Source organism: Spermophilus citellus (assembly GCF_964194105.1).
Source record: "Spermophilus citellus genome assembly, chromosome: 2".
Taxonomy (NCBI): domain Eukaryota; kingdom Metazoa; phylum Chordata; class Mammalia; order Rodentia; family Sciuridae; genus Spermophilus; species Spermophilus citellus.
Genome location: NC_138183.1, coordinates 36560107 through 36568963, shown reverse-complemented (window position 1 = coordinate 36568963; position 8857 = coordinate 36560107).

Below are 8857 nucleotides of genomic sequence, written 5' to 3'. Positions count from 1 at the left end.
GTGTTCTCATAGCAGGGATCCAAGTTGATCCTGAACTGGACCCATTCAGGGGATTTATAGAGGGTCCTCCAGTAATCTGCCTGTGTCACCAAGGAGATGCTAATCAACAAACTCAGCCTGACAGCCAGCCTGGTGTCATCAGCAAGGAAGACTCTGACTTTGTCTGAGCATCTTCTGGGTCCAAGCCCAACACAGACTCATCTGGGGCCTGTGGGGAGGGAGGTGTAGTGGGCAAACATGGAAGACCTGTCCTACTAAGAATTGTGCTAAATGTTGGGACACACGTCTTCCTAGCACCAAAGAAGAGTGGAGGCAGTTCCCACAGGGACGCAGGCTGGCTGTGGACCATGCAGAGCTCAGACACATCCATGGTGGAAGGTGGTTTAAAGATGGGCACAGAGGCAGTGGTGGGTCATTGTCCCATGACTTGGCAGAAACTTGGAGGAGAGGGAAGAGAATCAGTAGCTGGTAAAAATAGATGAGTTTTCCAGAAGTAATTGAGAAGCTGCTGGAAGCAGCTAGAAAGCCAAAATTATATGGCTCTGATTAGAATCAGTAATGATGTGACTCCATCCTAAACCCAGAGATGATGTGGCTGGGGTGAGCCGGGTTACATCTTTTTTTTCCCCCAAATCACTCCCCAGATTACATTTGATTGGTTTTTGTAGGAATGTGTTTCCCTAACCCTAACCCTGTCCTCCTGTGTGGGGGTGAGTGGCCTTCAGTGGACAACGGTGTGCCTTCCTCGATTCACACTCAACCTCTCTGTTCCTTCCCTGCCTGTATCCTCCACCCCTCCAATTACAGAAAGATTGTCTTTTGGTCTCGGAATCATTAATTTTGGTTGGTAGCTCTTGCCTGGCAGAGGTTTTCTGCTCTGAAACACTCCGATTATAAATAGTTCAATAATACATGTCCTCCTGAGTTTAAGACTCTGGCTTATGTAATTGGAAATCTGGATGTGAAGCAAGTTAAAGTTGATGCCATAAAGACAGTAAAATAATTAATCGCTTTGCTCTGTTGAATAGATTCAAGGGCACAGGAACAGCCTTGCGGCCAGGTGAGTCATCAGGAGTGGCACTGGCTGTCACAGTGATCTTGGCAGGCCCTGGAGAAACAGGCCCCAGAAATCAGTGGTGGGGGTCAGAGGATGGGGCCTCACCAAGTGGAAGCCCCCACATTTACCAAGGTGTCAGACATCTGTCCCTGCTGACCCTCCACCCTCCCTTTGTGTCCTGTCCTGGGATTCTTGAGAATCCTGTGTGTCCTCGGGTGCATACAAGCCTGATCCAGCCCTTTTAGCCAACTCCCTGGACACAGTGGCTTTGATTAGAAATATCCCTGTCATCCCACAAAGGACTTTCACATCGGCTATCTTGTTCTACCCCTCATGATGCTCTGCAGGGCAGGCGGAGCACTTATTCTTTCCTCTCCGTGTGTCCTAAGGGAAAATGGAGGCAGGCTGGTTTGGAGGGAGATGTCCATCTCAGGTGTATCTTTCTCAAAGTCACACAGTCAGGTGATGGAGCTGGGCTTGCAGTCCCACTTACATGATGCCTCAGCCTGTGTTCTTTTATTTATTTTTGTACTGGGGATTGAACCAAGGGAGGCTTAACAACTGAGCCACATTTCCAGCACTTTTTAATATTTTATTTAGAGACAGAGTCTCACTGAGGTGCTTAGGGCCTTGCTAAGTTGAGACTGGCTTCGAACTAGTGATCCTCCTGCCTCAGTCTCCTAAGCCACTGGGATTACAGGTGTGTACCACCACACCTGGCTAATGTGCCTTTATTCTAACCACGGCTCCTCTTGGGGGATCTTTCTACTTTTTGCCTGAGTCTGTCCGAGGTGACTTCTGGAGTGAACACCCTGAGAGCAGGGGACAACTCAAGGCAGTGGAGACTATCTCCTGAATCAGACCCACCTGGGTTTCCGTCTCCATCCCACCACTCAGAAGCTGTGTGATCTTGGAGCAGTAATGCCACTGCACTGAACCCGAGTTTTTGTATCTGGAGAGTGGAAACGATAACGATGCCGCTTTGACAGCAGCCATGAAGCTTAAAAGGGCTTTATCTGGAAAGTTCTGGAACACAGAAGTGTTCAGTTACCTATCACTCCTGGGGACTTTGTCATCTTGTCTTCTGGGTGGGACGAACACTCAGTAGGAGCTTAGCAGACAGTTAAGAATTGCAAATGACTTGGGCATGGTGGCACAGGCCTGTAATCCCAGTGGCTTGGGAGGCTGAGGCAGGAGGATCACCAGTTCAAAGCCAGCCTCAGCAATTTAGCAAAGCCCTGAGCAACTTGGTGAGACCCTGTCTCTAAATAAAATACAAAAAAAGGAAAAAAGGGGCTGGGGATGTGGCTCAAGCGGTAGCGCACTCGCCTGGCATGCGTGCGGCCGGGGTTCGATCCTCAGCACCACATACCAACAAGGATGTTGTGTCCGCTGAGAACTAAAAATAAATACTAAAAATTCTCTCTCTCTCTCTCTCTCTCTCTCTCTCTCTCTCTCCTCTCTCACTCTCTCTTTAAAAAAAAAAAAAAAAAAAAGGAAAAAAGGATGTGGCTCAGTGGTCAAGTGCCCCTGGGTTCAATCCCCAGTACCAGAAAAAAAAAAAAAAAGCAAATGGAAGTTGTTCGCCTGCTGAATACTTGCAGGCAGACAGTGCAGGTGCTATAGCATCTGAGGAGCTGTGCCCTCCCCTGAAAGATTTCCCTAAGTGACCCAGAGCAGGATATGGCGAGGTGGGGGTGCGGGCTAGTGCCTTGAGCTGGGCAGGGCCTGGCATGTCTTTGGGATACATGGTCTCTGATGGGTGCCCCCACCCACAGATCTCCGCTCTAGCCTTTCCCCAGCGACTCTGAGGAGGAGAGAGGCAGGGCCGGTGTGTGCTCCCATTTCACAGAAGGGGAAGCAGAGGCAATGGGACTTGCTAAAGTTTCCCCTGGAGGTGGGATGGAGGCCTGGGTTCCTTTGTGGGGATGATAGAGGACCTTGAAGTCAGCTTGTGGTCCGCTGGTGGCACACAAACGGTGGCAGGTGGCAACGTGAGCATGTCTGCTGTCTACAGTTATCGATGCACTGCTTGGGTAAGGAGGGCCTTGCTCAAGGTGACTGTGAGCTCCCGAATTCTCAGTATGATGGTGAATGAATCCCATCCATCCTGGGGAGAGAGGGAGTCCAGACCCTCACCCTGCCCAGCCTGTCTGGTGGGCATGAGCTCTCCAGACACCCAGGGGAGTGTGAGGGCCATTTTACTCAGGACCCCAAAAGCTAAGGACAAGGCCTGGCCTTCAGCTGCCCAATGCCTGTTGGATGACCTTCAGGTTATACTTTCCTTGGTGGGGGTGGGGGGAGTGGGAGAAGAGGGCTTAATCGTAGGAAGGAGACACTGTGTGAGTGTGTGTGAATGTGTGTGTGTGTGTGTATGTGTGTATGACATCTCCCCAGCTTCTTTAGGCAGAGGAGGGCATCCAGCTGAGTCTCCTCCCACATCCTGTCAGCTAGGAGGAGAAACCTGGAAAAGAATGACGTGGGGATAGTTCACCTTGAGAACCTCCCTGAGATCTGAGCTGGGACCTGTTTCTGCCCAACCTATGGGACAGAACCCGTCTACCCATGATTACAATCAATACTAGTTAGCAGGTGTGTCAAGTACTACTTTAAGTGCTTAGATATATCAGCTCAGTTAATCCCCATGTTATAGACTATAAACTAAGATGTGGAAGGCTTAAACAGTGGAAGGTCACAGAGCTACCAAGTGACAGTCAGGATTCAGAATCTGCTCCTAACCCTCTGTCACTCCCTCCCACTGATTGCCACAGAGGGCCACGTGCATCAGGAAACACTTTCCTGAAGCAGCTCAGCATCTGTTAGGGGGTCAAGATAGACACAGGCCAGGTGCTCTGGGCTAATGAGAAGGAAACAAGACCACAGTGATATGTGTGGTGCAGGGTGTGTGTGCCAGCTGTGGGATGTGTCATGTGTGGGAGGGGTATCTGGTGTGGAGGGTGTGGAAGGTGTATTTCTGTGGTGTGTGCATCAGGGAAGAGTTAAGGAGAGTTAGCACAATGAGTGGGGAGGGAGCTCCAGACAAGGGGGCAGCATGAACAGAGGGACAGAGGCGGTAAAATGCTGTGAATATGCAGCTTGGTTGGCAAGTTGGAAGTGCAAAATATTGTCATGAAAAATGAGACGGGAGATGACTGGCTAGAGCAAGATTGTAGAGGGCACTGGTGACCAAGCTACAGATTGTGGGATTCACTCTGAGAGGTAGTGACTGCAGGTCTTTAAGAAGCCAAGTGACATGCTCTGAAGCATGTTTCTGAAAGTCAAATCTAGCAGTCATGGGTAAAGATGAATTAGAAGGGGAGAAAAGATGAGACGACAGGAAGAGAGGAATGAGATGAGCAAATAAAGACTTGAATGGAGCCAGAGATGGTGGTACATGCCTATAATCCCAGCTTCCAGGAGGCTGAGGTAGGAGGATTGCAAATTTGAAGTTAGCCTCAGAAACTTAGTGATACATTGTCTCAGATTATAAAGGAAAAAAATAATAATAAAAGGGAGTGGGGTGTTGCTCAGTTGTAGAGCTCTTGCCTAGTGTACACAAGGCCCTGGGTTCAATCCCCAACGCTGCAAAAACAAAACAAACAAAAACCTGAAATCTGAATGAGAGCAAAAGGAAGAGACTAGTGTTAAGAGGACATGGGGAGAGGGTGAACAGCTGAATGGGGACTAGATGGGGTCTCTGGACTTTCCAGTCAAGAAAAGAGGGGGGGAAGGGGGAGATGTCACTGATGGAGAGAGATGGAATGAGATGGGGGAGGTGATTCTTTCACCCAACTGGTCTACTCCAAAATCACCTCCTCAGAGGGGCTCAGCTTCCTTCCTTCACAATAGTCATGCCTATAAGGAAAATGATCATGTTCATAGGTTCGCTTTTTGTCTTTGCCTAACAAGCCTAGAAAAGAGCAGGGATTCACACCACTACCCCCCCCCCCCGTTCCTGCAGTAGTGTCTGGCATTATAGTAGGTGATCACTAAATATTTTTTAAATAAATAAATGAATGAATCATGTGCTGGAGGGGAACTGTGGGGCAAACATAGAGTTGGAGTGGAGATCAAGAATCTCTCACACTTGGAAATCAGTAGTACTAAGCCTAGAGTGTCTGAGATGGTCCAGAGAATGAACAGAAGGAACACTGGTTCATATTTTATGTCCCCGGACACCTCCTACAAAACCTGACACATAGCAGGTGTTGTGTGTTTGTTGACCAAATTAACAGATGAGCTTACTCTTCTGCTTGCAGTTAATCTTCCTCCTGTGCATAAGGGGCTAGTGCAAGAAGAGAACAGGAAGCAGGTTTGTGTGTGAACTGGGGTCCAGAAGGCTGCTCCAGCTCGTGTTTGATGAGCTGCGATTCCCATGGATTTCAGGCAAAGGAAGGAGCACAAAGAGGGATCATACAGTTATCTCTTCTACAGAGCTGGGAAGGTGGGACTTCCTTGGGCAGGTAGTGACCATGAGGAGGTTCACTGTGCAAAAGCCTGCCCTCCAGAACAGGACCAGGGGGCTGCCCTCAGCTGACTGGTCTGCACCACTTCCTGGCCCCATGCCCACCCAGGGGTGGGTTCTCAGGTTCCTGGGCTTCCTTCTCAGACTTCAGCTTTCCCTGGGCATTCATCAGATGGCTTCTTGTGCCACTGTGCCAGACCATGTCCTTCAGAGGGTCTCCATTGCCCTGTGTTGCTTTCCCTCCCTTCTTTCCTTCCTTCCTTCCTTCCTTCCTTCCTTCCTTCCTTCCTTCCTTCCTTCCTTCCTTCCTTCCTTCCTCTCTTTCTTCTTTTTTTTTTTTGGTTTGTTTTGTCTTTTTGGTACTGGGAATTGAACCCTGGGGCTTTTAACTACTGAGACACATCTCCAGCCCTTTTTTATATTTTATTTAGAGACAGGGGTCTTGCTGAGTTACTTAGGGCCTCGCTAAGTTCCTGAGGGTGGCTTTGACTTGCGATCCTCCTGCCTCAGCCTCCCCGAGCCGCTGGGATTACAGACTTGTGCCACTGCGCCTGGCCTTGTGTCCCCTTTTATTCAGGCTCAAGCCTTCAGGATTAGCTTAGTGAGTCTGGTTTAACAAATGTATTCAGCACTTCTTGTACTGGGAGGACACAGCTTCAGATCGGGTCCTCCTGAGCCTCACTGCCCCTGGGTGGAAGCAGAAAGCAAGCTCACCCCCCAGTCTACTGTGAAACTGCACATCATCGTGAGTGGGCCAGGAAACAAAATAATAGTGGCATCATTTAGGTAGATCTATTTGGGAAAGGGACATTGCAACTTGGCTTTAGGTAAGGACTCCATTCACCACAAGGGCAGTTGGAGGTGGTGGGATTTCTCCAAGAAGTCCCCAGGCAGAGGGAACAGAAAGGGTGAAGGTCCTGAAGCTGAAATGAGCTTGCTACATGCTGGGCTGAGCAGCCAGCCTGAAAGAAAGGCCAGAGATGAGAGAAGGGCAGGCAACGTGGTCCTCTGACTGCTTTCTGGAGTTGAGATTTATCCCCTTTAGGACATCAGGGAGCCACTGAAGATTTTTGCAGGGAAGCACCATGTGCTTTTAAAGCAATTACTCTGACTTTGTGTGGAGAACAGATTGGAGAAGAACATTTTTGTCTGGTGACCTAATTTTCCTCTTCATGGTAGCTAAAGTGAGTCTAAGATGAGCGACATCTAGAACGTTGAGTTGAAAGGTGATGCGACAGAGAAGGCACAGACTAGCAGTATCCTCTCTCGAAATGTATGAGTTTGCCATGTGGCCGCTGGCAAGTGACTGTCAGGACTCCTATCATAAGTGGAGGGAGGGAGAAAGGCATGGGGTGTCTCAGAAGCCACATATATCTACCCAGGTCCACCTACCACTGGTGTCCCAGTGCATTCCATATATTTTCCCAGGCTGGACTCTTCTCCTGTCCTGGGCAGCTGTAAGGCCAAACTTATATTTCCAGACTCTTCCATTTCCTTGTCAAAGTCTCCTTGCTTTGATGTTCTGGTTTCTAAGAGACATTGACCTGTAAAAATATGACCACCACGACCCATAGTTGAAAGAGGGTCCAAATAGCCCACAGCAAGTGAAAAATGATCTGTCCAGACAGTCCACAGTGGTTGGAGAGGAGGCTGATTGGGTGATCTTCCAGAATGTAGAGACCACGGGAGCAGGGATGGGTAAGATTATATTCCTTGTTGCACTCCCAGCCCTTGCCCCCATAGCAGGTCCTCCATAGATATTTCTTCTATGGATGGTGCTTTTATCATGTTTTCTCAAGCATGCCGTCAACTGTAAGAAACAGTGTCAAGCCATTTATAACTTTTCGGGAAACACAAAAGCCAGACATGACATTAAATATGCATAGCAATTAAAAGATGCATCTGGACACTAAAATGTGAAAAAGCAATATATGCATTTGAGAATTGAAAACATGGTGTGATAACAATCATCCCTCTGAGAACCAGTTTGGAAAGGACTCATGTGGCCAGTTTGGCTGTGAAGGACCCATCACTTTTTCTTTTTCCCACCAGTGCTGGCTTTATGCAGACACAGCCCTAGGCCTGTGGATTTCCTGAGCCCAGTTTTCCTCTTCTCCAGAAAGTAGTCAGAGCCCCCGCCATCAGCAGTTGTGCATGGATGAGCTCCCTGGGCCATCTTGCCACTGACTTTGTAAATGACCAGCTCCACAACATATTTTCTTTGGAGTTTATAGGAATAATGAAAGTGACATAGAACTGTGCAGCCAGATTCAAATGAAAGGACAAATGTAGTTGGCCAAAATGAACAATTATAGGAAACAAAGGGAAAATAACGATTAAAGATCTTTCATTACAGCCGGCTAATTATCATGAGTTCTGGACTTAACTGTTCAGGCATAGAATTAAAAACCTTAATTATATTGTCACCTTTGTCTCTCAGCTCCCATTGCCACAAATGAATCCATTTACTGTAAGTGCCGCTGATGAGCAGAAATTGATGGCAGTCCCAGCGAGGTGGGAGAGGGGGGCCCAGGAGTGTGAAGGGGAGGGGCACGCCAGGCAGCACTACCAGGCCCACACAGCTGGGCGGCATCTGCATTCCAGGACATTATAAATTAGAACCACTTTTAATGAGACAAATACAGGTTTGATGGATTTTATGATTTCTTCTCCCCTTCAAACCACTAACAATGCTCCTCCTCTTTCTTTCTATTAGAGCTGAGCTCTTGTTAAGCGATTGCATTAATGGTCTTTGGAGACAGGCTGAATGTGGGAGGACAAGGGGGACTTCCCTTGTGAGGGCACGGGAAGGCTCTTCTCTCTGAAGGAAGACAATTCCCAGCTGCTGTTCCAAATGGGAGCCTTTTAAAGCCCGGCTCAGTGAGTGGAAACGCAAGATCACTTTGAGAGTAGGGAAATTGCAAAAGAAGGCAGCTGGTGGTTAGGGAACTAACTCCCTTCTAGCTAGCCAGGACAGTGAGAGGTAGGCATGGCTATGGCAAAAGTGGTCAATTTCTTGACTTCAGAGCTGTGTGGGCTGTGGTGCAGTTAGAAGTGAGGAGCCCTAGAATTAGAATTGTAGTTCTGGTCAAAAACTCAGGAGCCAGATTGCCTGGCTGGAGTCCAGGCTCCATCTCTTGCTTGTAGCCCTGGGCAATTTACCTAACTTTCTTGTTTTAGTTAGGTTTTGCCTTGCTGTGACCAAAATACCTAATAAAAACCAACTTGGAAGAGGAAAAGTTTATTTGGGGCTCACAGTTTCAAAGGTCTGAATGTATAGGCTTCCTTACTCTGGGCTCAAGGTGAGGCAGGATATCATGGGGGTCTAGTGTGGA